Source organism: Trachypithecus francoisi, unplaced genomic scaffold (assembly GCF_009764315.1).
Source record: "Trachypithecus francoisi isolate TF-2019V2 unplaced genomic scaffold, Tfra_2.0 Lachesis_group13, whole genome shotgun sequence".
NCBI classification, from domain to species: domain Eukaryota; kingdom Metazoa; phylum Chordata; class Mammalia; order Primates; family Cercopithecidae; genus Trachypithecus; species Trachypithecus francoisi.
In genome coordinates, this window is record NW_022681458.1 from 16,313,757 (window position 1) to 16,339,289 (window position 25,533).

Here is a 25,533-nt window from a genome sequence, read left to right on the forward strand (position 1 = left end):
CCTCCCCACCTAGCGGCTTAACCCCCCATCCTAAGCCCTGGGATAGATGTTTTACCCTCCAAGGACTAGGAGAAGGCCTAGTTCAATCGCCTAGCACTACTCTGATCAAAGTTAAAACAGATAGATTAGTTCCTTCCTATGACAAAACTCCCACCTCCACCCTTACTTTGATAATTTGGTATGTGAGATCCTCCTAAATTGATCCTACCTTGACCTGACTGGTTATTTTCTGAAACCCCAGTTTTAAGGCTGGGGACTCTGGTGGGCCTCCCTAACCTAGTGAAGCTGCTGGTGTTAGAGCAGTGGTTCTCAACCTGGAACAATTCTGCCCCTAGAGCGCATTTCCACAAAGGTTTTTGTTTGTTTGTTTGTTTGTTTGTTTTTTTATTATACTTTAAGTTCTAGGGTACGTGTGCACAATGTGCAGGTTTGTTACATATGTATACATGTGCCATGTTGGTGTGCTGCACCCATTAACTTGTCATTTACATGAGGTATAACTCCTAATGCTATCCCTCCCCCCTCCCCCCACCCCATGACAGGCCCCCGCGTGTGATGTTCCCCTTCCTGTGTCCAAGTGATCTCATTGTTCAATTCCCACCTATGAGTGAGAACACGTGATGTTTGGTTTTCTGTTCTTGCGACAGTTTGCTGAGAATGATGGTTTCCAGCTTCATCCATGTCCCTACAAAGGACATGAACTCATCCTTTTTTATGGCTGTATAGTATTCCATGGTGTATATGTGCCACATTTTCTTAATCCAGCCTGTCATTGATGGACATTTGGGTTAGTTCCAAATCTTTGCTATTGTGAATAGTGCCGCAATAAACATGCGTGTGCATGTGTCTTTATAGCAGCATGATTTATAATCCTTTGGGTATATACCCAGTAATGGGATGGCTGGGTCAAATGGTATTTCTAGTTCTAGATCCTTGAGGAATCGCCACACTATCTTCCACAATGGTTGAACTAATCCACAAAGTTTTTAATCACAACCTGAAGGGGAGGGGTGCTACCAACATCTAGTGGGTAGAGACCAGGGATGCTGGTAAACATCATACAATGCACAGGGCAGCCCCAACAACAGAGAATTATCCAGCCCCAAAAGTCAATAATGCAGAAGTTGAGAAGCCCCACTTTAAAGTACTGGGCAAATGACTTTGAGCAAGTGATTTAACAATTTTACGTTTCAGAATCTCCCTCCATAAAAATACAGATATATTTCCTGTAAGGATATCATAGGACTGAACACAGTGCCTTTGGAACTTTTAAGTATTCTGTCAGAATTATTTTTGCACAATGAAAATAAGCATGTTAAATGCTATGCTTATTCATAATCCTTTCCTTATTCTAGCTATACATTGAGGTTGGAAAAACTCTTGGCAAAGATTAATTCCATATTTACTAATCCAACCTTTCAGAATTCTAAAGGCTTTGATCATATACTCCTCTTGATTTTTTAAAATAACATTTTTAAAATAAATTATTTTTACTGGGGTAAAATATACATAATATTAAATGTACTATGTTAATGATTTTTAAGCATACAGTTCAGTGGTATTAAGTATATTTATATTGTTGAGTAAACATCACTCCCATCCATCTCCACAACTCTTTTCATCTTACAAAACTGAAACCCTATACCCATTAAAGAGCGATCCCCCAGTTCCCCATGTCCTAATCCCTGGCAACCACTATTCTACTTTCTGTCACTGTGATCTTGACTATACACTAAGTGCCTCATATAAATGGAATCATACAGTATTAGTCTTTTTTCGATTGGCTGATTTCCTTTTGTAAAAATTTTTAAATTTTTATTTGTTTTAGATGGAGTTTCACTCTAGCCCAAGCTAGAGTGCAATAGCATGATCTCAGCTCACTGCAACCTCTGCCTCATGGGTTCAAGTGATTCTCCTGCCTCAGCCTCCCTAGTGGCTGGGATTACAGGCACCTGCCACCACGCCCTGCTAATTTTTGTATTTTTTGCAGAGACGGGGTTTCACCATGATGGCCAGGCTTGTCTCAAACTCCTGACCTCAGGTGATCTGCCCACCTCGGCCTCCCAAAGTGTTGGGATTACAGGCATGAGCCACTGCGCCCGGCCTTCTTTCCTTTGGCATAATGTTCTCAAGGTTCATCTGTGTTGCAGCATGTGTCAGGAGTTCATTCCTTTTTGCAGCTAAGTAATACTCCACAAATAAGTAAGTATGTAGATTTTGCTTATTCATTGATCCACAATGGACATTTAGGGTGTATCCACATTTTAGTTATTGTAAATAATGCTTCTGTGAACATAGGTGTACAAATATCTCTTCAAGACCCTGCTTTCAATTCCTTTTGTTATATACCCATAAGTGGAATTGCTGGATCATACAGTAATTCCATTTTTAGCTTCTTAAGAAACTGCCTACTATTTTTTACAATGGCTATCCTGTTTTACAATTCCACCAACAGTGCACGAGGGTTCCAATCTGTACACATCCTTTCCAACAGTTGTTATTTTCTGTTTCACTTATTTATTTTTTATGGTAGCTGTCCTAATAGGTATGAGGTAGTATCTCGCTGTGGTTTTAATTTGCATTTCCCTGAAGATTAATGTTGAGCATCTTTTCATATGCTTATTGGCCATTTGTATGCCTTTTTTGGAGAATGTCTATTCAAGTCCTTTGCCCATTTTTGAATCGGGTTGTTTGGTTTTCGTTGTTGTTGAGTTTTAGAAGTTCCCCATATATTCTAGATATTAATCTTTGATCAGATATATGATTTGCAAGCATTTTCTCCATTCCGTGGGTTACCTTTTACTCTGTTTAGTGTCTTTTGATGCACAGAATGTTTACATTTTCATCAAGTCCGGTTTGTCTATTTTTCCTTTTGTTGCCTGTGCTTTTGGTGTTATATACAACAAATCATCACCAAATTAAATGTTGTGAAGATCTTGTCCAACGTTTTCTTGTAAGAGTTTTATAGTTCATTCATATTCTCCTCTCAATTTATTTTTAGAGCTTTATTTTTCCAGATAAAGTCTTTAGCCTGGCTGGGCACGGTGGCTCACGCCTGTATTCCCAGCACTTTGGGAGGCCGAGACGGGCGAATCACAAGGTCAAGAGATAGAGACCATCCTGGCCAAGATGGTGAAACCCTATCTCTACTAAAAATACAAAAAAGTTAGCTGGGCGTGGTGGTGCGCGCCTGTAGTCCCAGCTACTCAGAAGGCTGAGGCAGGAGAATTGCTTGAACCTGGGAGGTGGAGGTTGCAGTGAGCTGAAATTGTGCCACTGCACTCCAGCCTGGTGACAGAGTGAGACTCCGTCTCAAAAAGGGAAAAAAAAAAGAAGTCTTCAGCCTAAACATGTGCTGGGTGCTGGGTAAAATACACACAGATAAATTACCCATTGACAAAACCCAAAGGTAGTTAGTGTGTGCACACACACACACATTTTAGAGTATCACTTGCCACTAGAAATAGAAAAGCTTTTAACAGCAACACAGAAATAATGCTCCTATGAACATGAGTGTACAACTCTCTCTCTATATATATATTCTCTCTATAAAATATATATGTGTATATACACATACACACACACACGATAGAATAGGCTAAACTGCTAAGCAAACAGAAAAATATATATAGCAGTTCAAACCAAAAAAGTTGATTTCTTGCTTAACATCCAAAATAAATAAATATATATATATATATATATTTTTTTTTTTTTTTGAGATGGAGTCTCACTCTGTTCCCTAGGCTGAGTGCAGTGCAGTGGCACAATCTTGGCTCACTGCAAGCTCCACCTCCCGGGTTCACACCATTCTCCTGCCTCAGCCCCCCGAGTAGCTGGGACTACAGGCGCCCGCCACCACGTCCGACTAAGTTTTTGTATTTTTAGTAGAGGGGGGGTTTCACAGTGTTAGCCAGGATGGTCTCGATCTCCTGACCTTGTGATCCACCCTCCTCGGCCTCCCAAAGTGCTGGGATTACAGGCATAAGCCACTGTGCCCAGCTCATATCTGCTTCTTAACCACTTTCTTTTTCGAAGTGACACACATAGCTTCTACTCTTAGGTCTGGTAATAACTAGTCACATGGTCATTCCTAGATGCAAGACAGCCGGGAAATGTAGCCCCTGCTAGCGCAGCTGCTTTCCAGTAACTGTTCTATGTCTGCACTGTCCAACAGGGTAACTATTATGTGGTTATTGGGCACTTGGAATTCTGTCGTCCAAACTGAGATGCACTGTAAGTGTAAAACGCACACCAGAATTTAATGACTTAGTATAAAAATAAGAATGTAAGCCGGGCGCGGTGGCTCAAGCCTGTAATCCCAGCACTTTGGGAGGTCGAGACGGGCGGATCACGAGGTCAGGAGATCGAGACCATCCTGGCTAACACGGTGAAACCCCGTCTCTAATAAAAATACAAAAAAAAAAAAAAACTAGCCGGGCGAGGTGGCGGGCGCCTGTAGTCCCAGCTACTCGGGAGGCTGAGGCAGAAGAATGGCGTAAACCTGGGAGGCGGAGCTTGCAGTGAGCTCAGATCCCGCCACTGCACTCCAGCTCGGGCGACAGAGCAAGACTCCGTCTCAAAAAAAAAAAAAAAAAAAGAATGTAAACATCTCAATAATTTTTATATTGATTACATATTGAATAGCAATATTATACATAGGGTTAAATATATTACTAAAATTGATTTCACTTGTTTTAAAAATATTCTTAATGTAGCTAGTAGAAAATTTTAAATTACACATGTGGCTTGCATTCTATTTCTATTGGATACTGTTATAGAAATTAGCTTTCTCTGTTACACAGATTATCTTACAGAATCAGGATAGAACATACATCTGGGCCACTCACAGAACTACAGTGAGGAATTGGAAAGATCTCTGAAATCAAAATGTGTACTCTCTCTTTTTCCTTTTTCCTCCCTCTCTCACTGGAGCCATGTGGTTACTGGTCTTTGACTACCTGCTGGCTTTGCCCTTTTTTCCTCTCTCTGCCTCTACATGTGTCTCCCTCTCTTCCTCTGTCTCTTTCATCTCTGTTCCAATCCACTGTGTCCAGGAGGATGGAGTCACGTGGCTTGCTGCGCATTCACCAAAAGTAATGGTAACAGGTTCTCAGGAAGAGGGCACAGCTAGGTCAAATTGACTGACATGTTTGCTTAGCATATAAAATGTGTAAACACGATATGGGCTTGGCAGCTGTCAACATTCCCCAGTTTTTACACTTAACAGACTACATTTGCTTTGAGGCCTTTTGTAAGTACTCTATTGAATAGGTGACAAATTTAATCTGAGAGTATATTATTTAATTCATGTCATCACTAAAGAAAACATGTAACTAATCTTTCTTTCTGGGGCTTGTACCAGTGCCCAGAAATAGTCAGCATCACCGATGAGCCTCAAATTTCCAACAGTGTACCTTGAACTCAATGCCTATTCATATAACAGACTTTGCCCATAAGACCAGGCTCACCATATGCATCAATTATATGAAGCTATCAAGTTAATAAATGGGTGACCTACCCCCAGATAGAACTTTCTTATAGATCTGGAACTGTCAAATTTAGTTCCTGAGAGTGTTTTGGGCTGGTCTCAATAAATGGATGACCTTCCATAAATGAGTTGATGAAGAGCAAAGAGACATAATTCAATCAATTATTATTGGATTACTTTATAACCACATCATTTTCTGTAATTTAAGAAATGTATCCAATTGGCCCCTGTTAGAACATATACATGTGACCTAGAGATATTATTAGATTACCAGATGCTTTTATATCTTCAGCAAGTATTTTTGTGCCAGACATTATCCTAAATCCATTCTCATCATTAACAATTTATCAGAAATAGATTTTTTGAATATTATCTTTCCCGAGGAAAAAAATGGGGCCCATAAAAAACGGAATAAAGAGTAGCAACTTTTGTTGAAAGATAGGATTTGGTTCACTTTAGAATATACCCATGAAAAATGAGCTTTAGTGGGATGCTGCAGAGGAACCCCAAATAGCTCGGATATGGACTAGGACCCTGGGCACTTGGGAGGGAAGGGAGGTAGGAGATAGTGCAGAAAGAGGAGGCAGTGGTGGCCCCAAAACACTTTCTGCCTACTTTATCATTCTGATGGAACTTGAGCTTTGACAATGATACTCTTCTTTGCTGCTCCATCTCACAGCCTAGCTTTGGGGCTATGGTCTTCAAAGTCGGTAGGAGTATTCTAAGTTCCTAAGGGTCTTTTGGGCTGGTCTCAACAAATGGATGACTTTCCATAAATGAGCTGATGAAGAGCAAAGAGATATAATTCAATCAATTATTATTGGATTATTTTATAACCACATATATGCACTAAAAGACTACTTAAAACATTTAAAAACATTAAAACACTTCTTAACCTCCATAAATCTGTAATACAATTTGAACTTATTTTTTAAACTTGGGTTTAGCATTTAGCTGAATTTCATTAATTTCTCCTCCCTAATAGCCTGAATATTCTGTTTAAGATAACATTTGGTTCATATTATCTATAGCAATATATATTTCTTTCATATATATTAATATATTTTATTAAGCTGGTATTGAGCAGGAAGGAAAATGGCTAGGAAAACTCAAGAAATAAAAATAGTGTCACAGTGTATATGGATTAAATTGATAGGAAATTTCATTCTACCTTTTACTTAGAAAAAAATTTTAGGTCAATAAGACATCAAAAGCTTTTTAAAAGTTGACTAATGGATTAAAAGAAAGTTTATAGGTATTTACAACTCTTTGTGGTTCATAGCAAAAATTAAACACCATTTAGTAGAGTTTAAATTTAAGATGTTTAAGGTGGAAAATAAAAAACAGTAACTAGAAAAAAAAATTTAACTAAAATTTTCATTGCAAAAAATTATGACTAATGCAGAAAATTAATGTAGAAAATTATGACTAATTTTATTTTGGCCTAAACATTGATAAAATATTTATAGAAAAATTTTAACTTTCTTAACTCTTAACAATATTCACATATATATTGTGTTAACATAGCCTTAGACAAAAAAAGAATACCTATATGAGCAACTGCAAAAATGAAAGAAGGGTTTGGGGAAATTTCTTTAGCCAATTTCCTTAATATAAGGACTTGGATAATCTGTAAAAGTGACTGGAATCTTTAAATAAGAGGTCAAGAGTGAAGACAGGGTAAGCCGGGTGGGTGCAGTGGTTCACGTCTATAATCCCAGCACTTTGGGAGGCCAAGGCAGGAGGATCATAAGGTCAGGAGATTGAGACCACCCTGGCTAATATGGTGAAACCCCATCTCTACTAAAAAATACAAAAAATTAACTGGGCGTGGTGGCACACACCTGTAATCCCAGCTACTCGGGAGGCTGAGGCAGGAGAATCACTCAAACCCAGGAGGTGGAGGTTGCAGTGAGCCGAGATCGCGCCACTACACTGCAGCCTGGGCAACAGAGCGAGATTCTGTCTCAAAAAAAAAAAAAAAAAAAAAAAGACCGAGTAAGCCAAGAGGACTGTTGGCTTACTAAAATAAAAGGGAGAATGAAAAGGAATGTTACTAAGGTAGGAAACAGACAAATCTATAGACCTCTGAGGAGTTGGTTTCCATAAATATGGGCCTCTTTCCCAGTACACTGTCACTTCCTACATGCGCTGTTTAGCTTAATAGTAGAATTTTACCATAATCGAAAGTTAAGTAGGCTTACTAAAATTCTTTCATGTTTTGTTTTGGCAAATTGCATAGTTACTACGCCAATTCGCAGGAGTCTGACATAAATGATACATAATGCTAGAAAATTGAGTTTAAAATACATTTCTATTTTATATTCTCATTCCCATAATAGAGGAACAGAAAACTGAGTCTAATGCTGCTGTGTTACTGACACTTCAAAAAAGATTTAATTCGTTTCTCTGACAAAGCAGTAAATCTTTAAAGAGTTCAGGAGTGCTGAGCCCCATACATTCTCTAAGGAAATTTAAATAGGAATAAGTTTTCAACACATCTTTCTGGTGCTTCCCATGAGGCAGCCAGTGCTGCCCCGGACAAATGTCAAACATAAATATACCTCGAATTTAGAAGACTCAATCACAGGCATGTAGTATTAATAAAATAAAATTTCACGATGTTAAGAAATTAGAAGTCAATCTCCAAAATGCTGGAGAATGAGACAGAAAAAAATGTCAATAAATACAAAAGGTCACGTTCTTCTATAACAATAAACAACGTTTCATAAGTGCTTATGAAATACTATGGCTTATTTTAAGTGTTGTACATGGACTGAGTTTTTAATTTTTTCATCAACCCTATGTGATTGATGCTATTATTCCCACTGTACAGACGAGGAAACAGGGGCATAAACAGATTGAGTAACTTCATAAGACTATACTGCTGGAGGGTATCTATAGCAAAAGCTGTGGCTGTGCCAACTACATTCCCTTGGGCGATGCATACCCAAATCTCACATCTACCTGCCAGGGCAGTCTATTTTGTATTGTGCAAGGCAGACCAAAAAAATCCAGGACTAGAATCAGTACCTACCCTCTTCCAGGACCCCTCAACCAAGGACTCGTGCAATTTAATGTATAACATCCAGCTCCCTCACCTCTCAAGTAGGAAAATCGGAGGCCCATGTTCTGATTGGCTACCAAGAGCTCCCAAATAAGATTAAACTCTAGCTATCCACAGTCATAACTCACTTGAAAATTCATCATTTATTGTCTGCCTTCCCTCTCCGTTCCAACTTTCTCAGTTCCTATCATAGATTCCTAAGATCACCTTCCAAATAAACTAATCTCACTCACATCCATGTCTCAGGGTCTGTTTCTGGGAACCCAAACTAAAAGGGACCACTATTCAGGATTAGAACCCAAACAGCCTGGCTGCAGAGTCTATAAGATTAATCACTACAATATACTGCCCACTCTCAAAAAGTTGACACATATTTTGTAAACATTGTCTGAAGTCATGATAGAAGGAAAAACCATTCCCCATTTTACATTCCAACTTCCTGTCAAGAACTGTGAAGGGCCTGAGATTTTATTTTTTGCCAGCTAACAAGTTAGCCTGCCACTGAGTATGATAAAGATTGTTAGAAGACACAAGACTCGTGGGGCAGAGACAAGAGGCTTTATTACTCACAGCAAGAGAAGTAGACAGAGTATCAGCCTTTTCACCAGTACCCCAAGGCCCAGTTCCCACAGGGCAACAGGGACAAGCCCAGATAAACAGCTGCACATACAACTGATTGTGTTATGGTAGAGAAACACTAAAGTTAGGGAACCCTAATCTTTTAGACTGAATAGTAAGCATGCCTGCTATTTGCTCCACAAAGAGACATTATCTCTGTCTTTCAAGGCTGTTCTATAAAAATCATTGAAAAAATAGTCTGTAATAAAGGAAATCAGTGCCTTACTTGCAACATGTGCAGATATGCAAGAGATCAACAGAAAATTGTCTTCCAGCACTTCCATATTTGAAATCAAGAAAGATGTTTATAGTTTCATCATACACTAAAAACATACAATTATGCCTGATAGAAAATGGCAAAAACAAAGGGTAATTTTTAAAAAATGTTGATCACATTGTTCTTTTCTGTCTTTGCTTTTTCGTTTTCAAAGCATAAATACATTTTGATTTGATACCCACAATAATCCTGTCAGGTTAGTATTTTATAGCTGATGGAAAACTGACTCAGAAGACAAGGTGTTTCACTGACACTCCTCTAGTGAGTGATGGGGCTGAAACTTAAACTCAAGACTTCTAACTTCAAAGCTGCCAAACACTTGACTAATTGTACTAGAATCAATGGACAACTGTCTAGAACTTAAAACCTAAGAGGAGATTGAGTGGCTCTCTTCGTTTCTTCAATGCTGCCACACATCCACATCAGGATTTCAAAAATAATACTGAAGACAAATCTGGGGGAAAAGGGATAGATTGTAAGTGGAGGAAAGGACATAAATGTTCTTTTTATTTTTTAATGTTCAACTCCCCTTTCCTCTGTTCATGTGTTTTTAGGGTGGTTTGTAACATGGAAATCAGAAAAAAAAAAAAAAAAAAGCCCAGGAAAGCTATGGGTTTAGAATTGAGCTGTGAAACAATTTCCAGAATTATCAGAATTACGGCATTTTCACCCAAATGGCTGCAATATATATGTATTAAATACTTCAGAATTTCATGCCTTTTTCCCATCAGGGAACTCTGAGAATATGAGTTCATTCAGAAGCTCAAGCTAATGTTACACTTTCGGACATACTGTTTGTAGTATTACGGTGCCCCTGTTTACTGCATATAGGATGCCTGAAAAAAAAAGTGTATAGATCAAATTCTACTACATCAAATTAGAATTAAAGTGCATTATGGAAATTTTTTACTTAAAGGAATCCTATAGCGAATCCATTTCGTAAAAAACAGCTGTACTTAGCGACACACAGTGACTAGTGGGAAAGCCTTGACCAAAGAGTAGAAACTCTGGGATTCTAGTGCTGCTGAACATTTGTGTCATTTGTAACAAGGGGTGGGGACATTGAATTAGATAATCTCTAAAGGTTTCCAGTTCAGTTTTGCCTTTCCTGGAGTGCAGTGGCTAACAGCATTGGCTGTAGACCCAGACAGATAAGAGTTTCTGCATCTGCTGCTTACTGGATGTGTACTCTCTGAATGTTATATAACCTTCTTACGCTTGTTTCCTAACTTGTAAAATAAGAATAATTCCCCATAGTTCAAAAGACACTTATATTAAATTAGATAACATTTATTTATTTATTTATTTATTTATTTATTTGAGATGGAGTCTCATTCTGTCGCCCAGGCTGGAGTGCAGTGGTGCGATCTCGGCTCACTGTAACCTCCACCTTCTGGGTTCACGCCGTTCTCCTGCCTCTGCCTCCCGAGTAGCTGGGACTACAGGCGCCCGCCACCACGCCCAGAATTTTTTGTATTTTTAGTACAGATGGGGTTTCATCGTGTTAGCCAGGATGGTCTCAATCTCCTGACTTCGTGATCCGCCCGCCTCAGCCTCCTAAAGTGCTGGGATTACAGGCATGAGCCACTGTGCCTGGCCTAAATTAAATATTTATTAAGTGCTTTGTGCAGTTCTTGGCACTTACTGGGCACTTGATAAATTGCAACCAAAGTCATTTTGAATTCTATGTTTTCATAATCAAGTTCGCTTAACGTGAGATTTTCTATAATAACAAACATTTTCTGGACTCTTTTAAATAATGTCTGACTACAAGTAATTTAATCCATGCATTCATGTTTTTCCCAACATTTTATTGAAAATTTCCAAACCTATTGTAAGGTTGAAAGAACTGTGCAGTGGTATTATCACTTATTTTTCTATCCGTCCCTATATCCATCCAAAATCCTTATTATTTTGATGCATGTCAAATCAAGTTGAAAACATCAGTATACATCACACCCAAACATGTCAGCCTGCATATTGTTAAACAGAGTTTAGGATAAAGAGTTGTTTGTGGTTCTTTTTCTTCCTTTTGAACTAAAATTTCACATATAATAAAAGTATGTATTTATTTTTATATTTTAAGGTGATTCAGATATTCAGAATTGAATCACCAGTTATATTTGCTGTAACACAATACATTAGAATGGCTTTCAGATCTGGTGTTGAAGGAAAACCTCACCTTATAGGCCAGCTGAAACACACCAAGTTTCTCTTTAGTTGACTGATCTATTTGGGCACATGCAACTTGACACACAGTATACCCAAATCCAGAAAATGATAAACTGCAATAAAAGAAGTTCTACTGTGGTTTCTAAAAAAGAAAAAAAAATATCTTAACCATAGCTGGGACATTTAAATAAATATAAATTTTCTGGTGAACTGAGAAAATTTTTTTGCTTCAAAACTTATTGAAACTTTAGCTCCTTTCTCTAACATAGAGAGAACACTTAGCAAAACTAAATCTTTTCTCGAAGATGGTGGTCATGAGTAAAGATCACAGTAACACATAGAAATAGAGAAGTTGCAGATGGCTGGAAATTGACTGACTCTGTGGGAACCCATGCCCACCCCAAACCAAGAATGAGGGTGTTTGTTTGCTGTATTGGTTTGTTGGTTTGGTTTTGCACATATATATATTATTTTTTACCTGTTTATTTTGATGGCATTTATCTCACCCGAGCAGAGACAACAAAGCCTGATTCTTAGGTCCTGGTTACTTAAGGTTTTTCTATATACTGTCCTAAATTCACTTTGAACACACTGGGAGCTTTTTCAAAGCAAGGGGACAATTCAGCAGAGCAGTCAGGAACATGGGTCAGGAATATAGCCACGTACACTTCCCCCCAGGGTCCTGCCACCTGCTGGCTTTATGACCTCAGGCAAACCTCTTCACCTTGCTAAGGTGTGAGTTTTTTGTTTTGTTTTGTTTTGTTTTGAGACAGAGTCTTGCTCTGTCACCACACTGGAGGACAGTGGCCCGATCTTGGCTCACTGCAACCTCCGCCTCCCAGGTTCAACTGATTTTCCTGCCTCAGCCTCCCGAGTAGCTGGGATTACAGGCACGTGCCACCACGCCCAGCTAATTTTTGTATTTTTAGTAAAGACAGGGTTTCACCATGTTGGCCAGGATGGTTTTGATCTCTTGACCTCATGATCCACCCACCTCGGCCTCCCAAAGTCCTGGGATTACAGGCATGAGCCACCGCGCCCAGCCGGTGTGAGTATTATTACATTTTCAGTCTATTACTGAAAACTGCAACATGGTCGTTTATCAAGGTCTTAAGCATAGATTCGCCATTTTTCAGTCATGCAGCAACATCCGCTTAATGCCTCCTAAGTGCAGAACACTCAGAATGATAACAAAAAATATTTATTTTAAATTTCCAACTTTTAGGAGCTTCATCCCATTATCTTACGTAATTGGAATAAAGTGTTTGAAATAAACTATTCAACAGAAAGATGACATAGTTGTGAAATATCTGACTCTAGAATTGGACAAACCTGAAATTAGACAAAAGGGTTTGAATTCCTCTCTCATGACTTACTTATGTGGCGACCTTAAGCAAGTGACTTAACATGTCCCTGATATGACAAGTTACTTAATCTCTTGGAGATAAGACTTTCTTATCTGGAAAATGAGGAAAACAACAAAACACAAGCAGGCATTTACTAAGTGCTTATTATTTGCAAGGTGCTGAGTGAAGCACACTCCAACATTCCCTAGCTCATTTAATTCTCATGGCCATCTCGTGAGGCAGACACGGTTACTATCCCCTCCCTTATGTTTTTAAAAAGGAGCACCCGGGGCATTTGGCTACTTAGTACAGACCCCAGGGTTGACTGCAGTGCTCTCTGTCACAATACTACTATAATAATAGTCACACGGGACTGTGTGAGCATGAGATAAGCAATGCAGTCATGACACAGGCACACAGGCGGTGTTGTATCAGTGGTAGCCCTCCATTCTGTTGCGAAAGTATGCCCCCATGAAAATGCCAGAAATTGGACCTTAGATATTTCCTTACTTTAGGAAGTCAGGCCCCGTGCGGTTGCTCATGCCTGTAATCCCAACACTTGGGGAGACCAAGGCGGGCAGATCACCTGAGGTCAGGAGTTCAAGACCAGCCTGGCCAACATGATGAAATCCCATCTCTACTAAAAATACAAAAATTAGCTGGGTGTGGTGGTGTACACCTGTGATCCCAGCTGCTCGCGGGGCTAAGGCGGGAGAATCAGTTCAACGTGGGAGATGGAGGTTGCAGTGAGCCAAGATTGTACCATTTGCACTCCATCCTGGGTGACACAGCAAGACTCCATCTCAAGAAAAAAAAAAAGGCGGGCGTGGTGGCTCATGCCTGTAGTCCCAGCATTTTGGGAGGCCTAGGCGGGCAGATCATGACGTCAGGAGATTGAGACCATCCTGGCTAACACATGGAAACCCTGTCTCTACTAAAAATACAAAAAATTAGCCAGGAGTGGTGGCACACACCTGTAGTCCCAGCTACTTGGGAGGCTGAGGCAGAAGAATCACTTGAACCTGGGAGGCGGAGGTTGCAATGAGCTGATACCGCGCCACTGCACTCCAGCCTGGGTGACAGAGCATGACTCTGTCTCAATTAAAAAAAAAAAAGGAGGTTAGTAAATGTTTCCCAAAAAGGAAGAAATTAATTACAAATAAATCTGACCTGAAATACTAACTTCTATTCCCAAAGGGAAGTTTCCTTGTTATGCCAGCTGTTCACATCTCAGGGAGACACATGCACTTTTGCTACCAAACAGTAAAGACAGGGTCAAGCGCTTGAGGGGTTCCACAATGACTGATAAAACATTTTTGCATCAGTCAAGTATGAACATTTCTGCACTAAACATCCCAATAACAAATTCTCACATACCCCCTCACTCTTCTTAGGAGGGTCCAAAATGAACCCAAGATCACACTTTATTCTTTGGAGATGTCTTGATTAATTTGTAATGTAATGCGCCAGTTTCTTACCAACAAGCAGGAAATGAAGAACCGAATCCCAGCATCCTTCTCAGGAGGCAGATTACGAGAAGATGAGCTCCCAGAAGGCCACACGGGCCCCTTTCCTGGGAGTCTTATATTTGTGGTTTCTCACCGATATATTGGCTCAAGTAGGACACATACTTGAATCTGTCACATTATTTTCTCATGTGTTTTATATAGATGTGTCTGTCTTACTAGAAATTTTGCCAAAATGATAAAGCAGTTTCTTTTTCTTTTCTTGAGATAGGGTCTCACTCTATAGTCCAGGCTGAGGTGCAGTGGTGCTATCACAGCTCACTGCAGCTCAACCTCCTGGGCTCAGGTGATCCTCCCACTTCAGCTTCCTGAATAGCTGGGACTATAAGCACACACCACTACATCTGGCTAACTTGAAAAAAATTTTTTTTTTCTGTAGGCTGGGTGTGGTGGCTCACATTTGTAATCTAAGCACTTTGGGAGGTCGAGGCTGGAGGATCACCCAAGGTCAGGAGTTTGAGATCAGCCGGGCCAACATGGTGTAACCCTGTCTCTACTAAAAATACCCTGACTCTATTTGGGAGGCTGAGGCAAGAGAATGGCTTGAACCTGGGAGGTGGAGGCTGTACTGATCCAAGATGGCGCCACTTTACTCCAGCCTGGGTGACAGAGCAAGACTCCATCTAAAAAAATATATAACAATTTTTTTTTTTTTTTTTTTTGAGACGGAGTCTCGCTCTGTCACCCAAGCTGGAGTGCACTGGCCAGATCTCAGCTCACTGCAAGCTCCGCCTTCCGGGTTCACACCATTCTCCTGCCTCAGCCTCCCGAGTAGCTGGGACTACAGGCGCCCGCCACCTTGCCCGGCTAGTTTTTTTTTTTTTTTGTATTTTTTAGTAGAGATGGGGTTTCACCGTGTTAGCCAGGATGGTCTCGATCTCCTGACCTTGTGATCCGCCCGCCTCGGCCTCCCAAAGTGCTGGGATTACAGGCTTGAGCCACCGCGCCCAGCCAAATTTTTTTTTTTGTAGAGATGAGGCTTCATCATGTAGCCCAGGTTGGTCCCATAGTTATCTATTGAGCCTACCTGAGCATGAAGCTAATTTGGTTTCTGTGATTTTGTGCATTTGGTTTGCTTTATTTTTGGAGGTGAGAGTTTTGGAGGGTAAAGGGCTGCTTCCTCCCCAAGTTGCACTGTGTGGGCAACAACCTTGTTCTGATTTGCCTGTGGCTAGTTTAGTCTATAGATCACATACAAGCTGGTAACAGGGAATAAGGTTTCTCCAAGAGCTTCTGAAAGAGCAGCCCACAACCCCTGACAGGAGAGTGCAGGTGTTTGCGGAAATGTGCATACCCATGGTAACTTTTGCAACAAGCCTCACCTTTCCATGGGGACCTGGCTATGAGGTACTTTTCTTTGCTCTCCTCATCCAAGAACTATTGTGGATGAGAACTATTCTTTCAGTGCAGTTTGAGGCCTGAGATCATGCACCTTCATTAGCCAAACACGATTTTATACACACAAACACACACACTTCCTCGACATTTCCCTTCATACTCATTAATCTCCATGTAAATCTCTTCAGAAAGAGATAAACAAACATGCTCTGTACTAATAAGTGGTAGCGGTTGACTCCCAAGATCTATTCCACCTCTATGACTAGTATTAACTATGCCCGTACCCCTTGGCACTGAATGGATTAAAACAGGAATGTAACCTAATGAGAGAGAGTCTCCTGCCTCTGGGAACAGTTTCCCACCTCATAGTACAGACCCACAAGAAGGAGGCAGTCTCTCTTCTTCCTCTGGTCTGGACTATGTTGTATCTGGCATACCTATAATGACTGCAGCCACCTTGCCACCAGTCAAGTAGGAGGCCAGGGCCAAGAAAACTGTCACAACGTTGGGCTGGAGCCCTGCGATGTAGCATGCCTGGAATCCATCCTGCCTCTGGACTTCGGCTATATGACATATTTGATTATGCCAGCTGGAGTTAGGTTTGCTGTTACTTGCAGTGGAAAGCAATTTAGCTGATTCAGATGCTATTTAGTTGCTATAACAGAATACCTGAGAGTGAGCAATTTATAAAGAAACAAGGTTTATTTAGCTCACAGTTCTGCAGGCTGGAAAGTACAGTAAGCATGGTGCTAGCATCTGCTTGGCCTATGATGAGGGCCATGAGCTAGGTCAAAACATGATGAGGATCAAAGGAAGTGAACATGTGTGCAGAGAGATCAAAGAGGAGGAGGAACCTCACTTTATAACAACCTCCTTTCAGAGGATTTTTTTTTTTTTTTTGAGACGATGTCTCACTCTGTCACCCAAGCTGGAGTACAGTGGCATGATCATGGCTCACTGCAGCCTTGACTTCTCAGACTCAGGTGATTCTCCCATCTCAGCCTCTCAAGTAGCTGAGACTACAAGCACACATCACCATACCCAGGTAATTGTGCGTGTGTGTGTGTGTGTATGTGTGTATTTTTAGCAGAGGCCGGTATTTGCCATGTTGCCCGGGCTGCTCTTGAACTCCTGAGCTCAAGAGATCCGTCCGCCTTGGTCTCTCAAATTGCTGGGATTACAGGCTTGAGTCACCGCACTTAGCCAGGGGAATCTATTCCTGGAGCACTAGTCCAGTCTTATGAGAGTGAGAACTCACTACAGCAAGAATGGCACCAAGTCATTCATGGGGATCTGCCCCCATGATTCAAACACTTCCTAAGAGGCCCCACCTCCAACACCGCCACACTGGGGATCACATTTCAACATGACTTTTGATGGAAACAAAAACACCATATCCAAACCACAGCAGATGCACTATAATTTTCATGGGCAAACTTAATTGTTAGCAGTCCTCTAATGTCATGTATTTCTCCAATTACTCATCTACTCTATTGCTTTGAGTAATTATAATTACTAATATGCTTTGAGTTCAAAGGTATTAGTTGTTGATACGGAGGAGAGTCTGCTGACTTGTTTTAAACAGCAGTATTTCGCCGGGCACGGTGGCTCACGCCTGTAATCCCAGCACTTTGGGAGGCGAGGCGGGTGGATCACAGGGTCAGGAGATCAAGACCATCCTGGCTAACACAGTGAAATCCCGTCTCTACTAAAAATACAAAAACAAAATTAGCTGGGCGTGGTGGTGGGCACCTGTAGTCCCAGCTACTCAGGAGGCTGAGTCAGGAGAATGGCATGAACCTGGGAGGCGCAGCTTGCAGTAAGCCGAGATCGCGCCCGTGCACTCCAGCCTGGGTAATAGAGTGAGACTGTCTCAAAAAATAAAAAAATTAAAAATAATAATAACATAAAAAGCAATATTGCTTGTATTCAACTAATTTGTAATCCTTCCCTATCCCTCCCACCGTCGCTCATTAGCATGTAGCACTGGTTAGTGTAACACTGGGAGTAGCCATGAATATTCATCAAAAACCAATGGGCCAGGCATGGTGGCTCACGCCTGTAATCCCAGCACTTTGGGAGGCCAAGGTGGGTGGATCACGAGGTCACAAGATCGAGACCATCCTGGCTAACACTGTGAAACCCCATCTCTACTAAAAACACAAAAAGTTAGCTGGGCGTGGTGGTGGGCACCTGTAATCCCAGCTACTCAGGAGGCTGAGGCAGGAGAATGGCGTGAACCCAGGAGGCGGAGCTTGCAGTGAGCCGAGATCGTGCCACTGCACTGCAGCCTGGGCGACAGAGCGAGATTCCATCTCAAAAAAAAAAAAAAAAAAACCCTTCTTTACTAAAAATACAAAAAATATGCTGGGCTTGGTGGCCCACGCCTATAGTCCCAACTATTCAGGAGGCTGAGGCATGAGAACTGCTTGGATCCAGAAAGTGGAGGTTACAGTGAGCAGAGATCACACCACTGCACTCCAGCTTGGGAGACAGGGCAAGACTCTCTCCACAAAAAAAAAAAAAAAGGCAGAAACTAGTAAACACGCATGTATCATTTACCAAACTTAGACTGAGAAACAAAGATGAGATTAGATATTAATCATAAAATAACTTCTAATATTCTTTGAGTTCAAAGTATGTGTGGGGTGTTGTGTTAAATACTTTATCTACATTATTTGATTTAATTCTCAAACTCGTCTTATGAGGTTGGTACTATTATTAGCCTAATTTTACTAACAAGAATAAATGGGGCTCACTTCACACACTGCAGAATTTGGATTAGAACTTAGATAGTCTGACTCCAGGACTGGCACTTTTAACCGTGGTGCTCTATTTAGTTTTACACTTTAAAGTATGAGTTAACATGGCAATGCACAGAGCCACTGCTAATCTACATGGTGGCTTTGTGCAAAACAGAAAGAAACAAAAGGCCCTGCCCACCTCCAGAACAAATGCAGCTCCACAGCTTCAAAGCTTAGAGTGTAGGTGGCGTCTCTGACCAAGCAAACAGGTGCTACGTCCTCCAGGTGATAACAGCCCTTGCAGGGCACAGGCCTTGGAAACTAATCTCCATTTGCCTCCTCAGCTAGATACCTCCCTACAGTGCACAGACTCTATAACTCTATGAGGGGCTTTACCATAATTTATATTAATGTATGCTTTTTACTGTTACCACTCTAAGGGCTTGTTTACAAGCTCTCCACACGAACATCCCTTGTTAGCCTCTCCAGATCTAATGTCCACCTTTCTCCACCCTGGACAGTTGTACCCTTGTGACTTTTATGGACTCCATCAATGGCTCCCTTGAGCTCTGGCTTCCAGTTAGGTTCATACAATGGGAGGCACCAGTCAGAAATCCCACGGAAGGAGGAAAGTGAGGCGGGTGTTTTGTCTGTTGGCAGCCTTTTCACTGTGCCAGAAAGCACCAGTAGCTTTGGTTCCCCGCTAACGCCTCAGTTTGTCAGGCAGCTCTCTCCCACAGTAACAGCAAGAATCTCTGGTGGCCACTTCTCCCTTTTTGCCCTTCAAGTCTGGAAGCCGTGCAAGGTCCCCCGCTGTTGCTAGTCCTAAGATGCTTCATCATCCCTTGATCACGCTCTGTCTCTACCCATACTCTATGAAAGTCCCATAGTTAAACTTCTCAGTTTCCCTGTTGGAGTGAGCCATCTGTTTCCTGCCAGGACGTTGAGTGACACATGGGGGAAACAAACTTTCACTATTTTAAGCAAAAATGGAATTTGGGGAAGGCATGTTTGGAGTCACAGAAACTAGGGGAGGTAAGAGGACCAGGGTTGGAGAAGCAGCAGGAACCGGAGGACAGCTGGAAAGTCAAGGAGCAGGAATTGCAACTAAAGTCATTCTGTGGCAAGAGCCCAGGCCACCCACTGCCACTGCTTGAGTGCCCACCAACCATCCTGTGTCCTTCAGTCACCTGCTCAACAGTCAGAGCTTCTAGGAGAGGGTCTGATTGCCTGTGTCTCCCACTCAAGAGTCAGAGCTTCTAGGAGAGGGTCTGACTGCCAGTGTCTCCCTATACCTCCACTCCCAGGCTGAACTGGGCAGAGGACAGGAAAGATCAGGCCCCTCTGACTACCGTGGTAGGAAGTGGAAGCCACTATCCACCAAGACCACACCCAGTGGGTGATTCCTTTAAAACAAGAGACCAGGGTACTAATAGGAAATACTTCCTCCCCTCCCCAAGAAAGGACAAACATCACTATACTAATTAACAGAAGAATATGAAACCGCCTTTACAACAAGCATCTAAAGTAGATTTTTCCTCAAGAAAACCCAAAGGTTCATATAGAGATAGCCACTTCTCAATGAGAATTTCAGTAACAGAGAAGTTCCATACCATTTTTAACCAACGTCTCAAAAATGAAAATTCTTTAAAAGGTTTTTAACTAGATTTGATGTAAAGTTGCTGGTTTTATCCTAACAAAGTGTCCACTTTTCACACCATTGCAGAATTGCCCATTAAAGGGATTTTTTTGCCCAATATCCAGCCATGCAAAAATTAGAGAACTCAGAGACCGATAATTTAAAAATCAATTTACTCTAGGAATTCATGTCATCTATTTCAGGCTAGAAATAGGGCCCAACAATTTTTTTTTTTTTTTTTTTTGAGACGGGGTTTTGCTCTTGGCATCCAGGTTGGAGTGCAGTGGCACGATTTTGGCTCACTGCGACCTCCGCCTCCCAAGTTTCAAGTGATTCTCCCGCCTCAGCCTCCAGAGTAGCTGGGATTACAGGTGCCCACCACCGCACCTGGCTAATTTTTTTCTGTATTTTTAGTAGAGACGGGGTTTCACCACTTTGGCCAGGCTGGTCTTGAACTCCTGACCTCAGGTGATCCTCCGACCTCGGCCTCCCAAAGTACTGGGATTACAGGCGTGAGCCACCATGCCCGGCCTGGCCCCAACAATTTTTATATCTTTCAGTCTCTTAAAGGTTCTTTTCTTTATGAGGGCTCCTTCTCTCAGATTCTGATTTCTACCTGCTCTAGATATAAGAGTTAAGAGTATAGTTTTTTTAGGAACTGAAGACAAATAGCTTATTAAAGAAGTTTAAAGATAATGCCACTGCCGGGCACGGTGGCTCACATCTGTAATCCCAACACTCTGGGAGGCCGAGGTGGGTGGATCACGAGGTCAGGAGTTCGAGACCAGCCTGGCCAGCATGGTGAAACCCCATCTCTACTAAAAATACAAAAAATTAGAGAGGCATGGTGGCGCATACCTGTAGTCCCAGATACTCGGGAGGCTGAGGCAGGAGAATTGCTTGAACCCAGCAGGCAGAGGTTGCAGTGAGCTGAGGTCCTGCCACTGCACTCAAGCCTGGGCAACAGAGCGAGACTCCATTTCAAAAAAAAAAAGATAATGCTATTCTATTACATTTGTCCACTGTAGTATTTATAATTCATACAATTACTAAATCTAACATAAAATGTAGACCATTACTTTTGTAGCTCTTTTGGCACAATGCTTTATCTCCACTCCAAAATTAACTTACTTCACCAAGACAGAGCTGATGAGTTACAAACTTCAACATATACTTTACTTGTCATGAATGAAAGCAATACATACGCATAACTGTCCCCTAGAGATTTGATACCCTTACTGTTACAATGTTATCAATAAGAAATTATTTTTCTTTGAAATAAGATTACATAGATGCCATGCCTATCTTTTTAAATTGAGAATCTATATTATGTTAAATTGGGTTGGTTGGTTGTGTAGATATTTTTACTTACAAAATGTTAATTTATTGGATACATGTGGAACAAACAGACTGTCCAAGCCAACCAGGACGTTTACAGAGCTGCCAGGGAGATGATTTTCTTTTGTATGACCATTTGATGAAAACCTGAGATGGATTTTTATGATATAATCAGACATTTAACATTTTTTAGTTTAAGATGTAACTTGTCTCATATGCTTATGTGTTTCATATGCTTCTTGTCTCAATGATATAAGAAAAATTTTAAGGACACAGTAGAAAAGTTGCATGGAGAAGGACTACAATTCTCACATATTAAAGCATTTGTGGTTATGTTCTCAATGGGGTATTCACTGACAATATGTCATCTTATAATGCACATATCCATGCTACTACCCTAAATATATACAACTCCACATCTAATGGCCTATAATACTTATTAGTTGCCTAGTAGAGACAAGAAAGTAGAAGATCTAGCCCTTCCATTCCAGGAGCTGATAATATCTATACACCTTTGCCTTCCAACTTGAAAAACATTTTCTTTCTCTTAACGTAGTCTTGGTCTACTCAAAACCATTGAACAGGTCTTTCAAATGGAAATGGTAGGCTTTGAGCCGTTCTAATAACCAATATCTGTACAATAAAATCAGCAGATCTGAAACACTGATTAAAGTGACTTGGTATCCTGAACACCTAGAAACTGATGGTCAAGAAGAGGCTATTACTTCCTTTTACCAGCTCCTCACATCTTATATTGCTCTTTTACAGACTGGGATGTAGAAAAGGGGCTGGCCCACCCAAATGCCTGATCTCTCTGAATGCATGTGCTCCATATGCATAAATGGAAAGAATAAATCGAAATGAGGCCACTGTTTTCTTGTTTTCCTGTGTCAGGACACTGTCAGCATGAGTAGGAATATCAATCGCCAGGCATGCAAGATCTAGTGAGTTCCTATTCCAGTGCTGCTTTCTCTGCTAGATCAGGTGGCGGTTTGCAGAAAAGCAACATCCTGAAAGTTTATTTGCTATTTGCAAGTCAGGGAATATGACTGGGCACAGAAAAATAGTCTACTGCTGCTTCAGAAAGTATTTCATAGACATTTTGAGGATGTTGCTTCCATAGGAAAGAAAATATCTGATTTCTGGACTGAAGTATATACAAAGTTGGGGCCAAATCCAACATGGGTCTGTGGTTTACACACTGTGAGATGTGAAAAAGGATGTGATGGCAGGTCCCATCTGTCTCATTCACCCTAGTTCCTGACATACAGTAGCCATTCAATAATTCAATAATAATTATTGAATAAATGAATAACTGAACAAATAAATGAGCAGATTTCTTAATGACAAATTCATTTTGAAGCATTTTTCTGATCCGTGGTGGTTAAAAGCCTAAGGGAAGATATAATTCACAGTGATTCCTTTAGATGCAGCTAAATTTTGGTTAAGCAACACCAATATATGAAAATCTGGGTTCACAAAATAAATACATTAGAGTTTCTATACTTACTATATGCTTTACAATTAAGTAGAAATATACCTTAATGTAGTGGGTTTCTACATGCTGGCCCATGAGGTCTCCTTAGGTTCACAGTAAAATAAGAAAAATTAGTGTGACATATTGTTCATCATGAGACTGTTCAATTCAAGGAACTGTCCTTTATTCAAAAATGAATCTTCCCCCATTTCTGAGGTTAAAATACTTTTTAATAAATGATGCGCATAATCTATGCTAGTTGTTCCTTTTTAATACTCTTGCCAATATAAAGTTGCCAAACCTATATTGACTCCCTTGCTTATCAGAAAATATTTTATTAGTCTGAGAGATCCAAATGTCGGGGACTGGCTTAGTTTAAAATATGACTCATTTTATAAAAGCATACAAGTGTTTTTGTTGTCGTTTTTTAGAAATCTATCTATTGAATAAAGGAAGTAGTATAACCTTGGCTTTAATGCCCATGTTAACGACAGCCAACAGGTGGTAAGTTGCTGCTCCATGCCTAGCTCTCAGAGCTTTTTAAAACGTATTCATCCATTTAAATTTCACAGTAGCCCAAGGAGGAAGTATTGTTATTATCTCCGTTTTACAGATGAGGAATTCTAGGGCTTGTCAACTCCAGGCCCCAAACGATGCACAACACAGCTAGTAAAGTGGCAGAATTGAGATTCAAACAATGGCTCCAAGAACATATATTCTTTTTTAAAATGTACTTTTTTTTTTCTTTTTTTGACTCCTCAGAGATCCCTACTCTGAACATATATTCTTACATTACAAAGAAACTGGGTCATATGAGAGTACAACCAAGAGAAAAACATTGTTTGTTATTATATTATAATGTTATGGAAATGGAGGTTCAATTAACGTAGAGATTATAAACTCCTCTTCAAGACTGACATTATCTTATACTGAAGTCAGAGCCTCTCCCAATCTTAGTTTATCAACTCAATTCTTGATAACCTATTTTTAGCTTCAGTATTTACAGACACTGTCTTAAGCAACATTGTTGCTTAAGCTCCTGCTTTCATTAGCCAATTCCAAAAAACTCCCACAAAAAAAAAAAAAAACAAGAAAATATGGTATTTGCAATGGGGTGTTTCAACCAAGAAGGGTCTTTAAGCGCAACACCCAAAAGCTTAGACATCAGGATTAAGTTAATTTAGGGCAAATTCAACCTTACAGTCAACAAATAAGTGTATTTCACTTTATATTAAGTTTGTTATTTAAAAGTATTAAAACCAGCTTCTAAATGTAGATATCCATTCCCCAAACAGATGCTTCTTTAACATAGGAAGAACACAAACTTTAGTAGGAACTCACATATTCCCTTGCAGAGTCAGAAACCCAAACATAACAGCAATTGGGCAAGTAGGTAAATGAGGAAGTAAAATTCATAAGAAATGGACAGCGAAACCGATGAGTCAAATTAGACATTTTGACTATAAAGCGACCAAACGCCTCTCCCCCAATACCAAAAGCCAAAACCTTTTCAAATATACAGCAACTGAATCAGACGGTAATTTTGCCTTTAAAAATCTACAATACTCTTGGTAATGGTAAAAATGATTTATCTGGTAGGTTAAAGTTAGGTATCTATCATTCCACTTAACATCATTTACCAAATGCTGCATTTCAGTAATGGAGCTGTCAGTTTATTCTGATGGTAATGAAAAACAGGTTTTAACATGGAATAAGCCGTGGGTCCACCAGAAAATAACAGTGAATCCAGAGGTCCTGAGGTTTATGCAGTTTAAGGTAACTCTGTAGATTAAATTTCCACCCTCCAGTCCTGAGAGCTGTGGTGTACACACTCAGTCCGAATACCTTGTTGAGCATACAGGACAGTAATTTCCGACACTGCAGGTAACTCCTGCACAAACTGTTCATTCAAGTTGCTGGCTTCTGCTCAAGTACCCATCCCTAGTCCACATGCCCTAGAAAAACACAGGAACCAGTTCGGGACGTAGTTATCCATCCAGCACCCGTCGCTCCTCCCCAAGACTGTCCTCCTGCCGTCCCAGCTCAGTGGGGCCCAGCCCACTACAATCCAGCTCCCGCTCTCCGAACTTCCCCCGCCCACTCACCCCCCACGTGACCAGGACCCGCCCAACCGCCGCTTCGAGTTCCACCAATCAGCAACCACCGCCGCCCAGAATCCGGGACCTGGCGCTCCTCTTTCAAAAAGGCAGCTTAATCCTCCCGCCCTCAGCCGCGCCCCCTTTCCGCTCCCCGCCCCGCCGGTCCCTCCCACTTCCCTCAATTCCCTGTTCCCCTCCTCCCCTCCGGTGGCGCCCTCCCGCTCCCGGCCTTCGCCCCGCCCCACCAGGGGCAGCGCGCTCGCTCTCTTCTCGCGAGATCTGAGCGTCCCCGCCGCGGCCGCCGGGCTCCCCCTCCCGTCCTCCCACCTCCCTCCCCCGGCATCTCTCACTCTCCGGCTCTCCTCCCTCCCTCCTCCCCCCTCCACCCTCTGGGCCGGATCTCG

At 41.2% G+C, this 25,533-nt stretch overlaps 2 long non-coding RNA genes across 4 annotated transcripts in view; both read right to left on the bottom strand.

The window, feature by feature from the left end:
- Positions 1-19,838, bottom strand: part of LOC117094446 — a 340,510-nt gene extending 320,672 nt beyond the window's left edge. Inside the window, exon 1 of one of the 3 annotated variants that reach the window (XR_004441551.1) lies at positions 19,246-19,837. This is a non-coding gene — a long non-coding RNA (uncharacterized LOC117094446). Of the gene's footprint in view, positions 1-19,245 lie in introns of all 3 variants that reach the window. The other 2 variants (XR_004441553.1, XR_004441552.1) reach the window with 2 other exon arrangements.
- LOC117094447 lies at positions 5,630-9,464 on the bottom strand. Its single transcript, XR_004441554.1, has 2 exons — positions 9,400-9,464; positions 5,630-6,269 (listed from the first exon to the last, which is right to left on the bottom strand). It is a non-coding gene; the product is annotated as an uncharacterized LOC117094447 (long non-coding RNA).
- Positions 19,839-25,533: the final 5,695 nt, after the last annotated feature.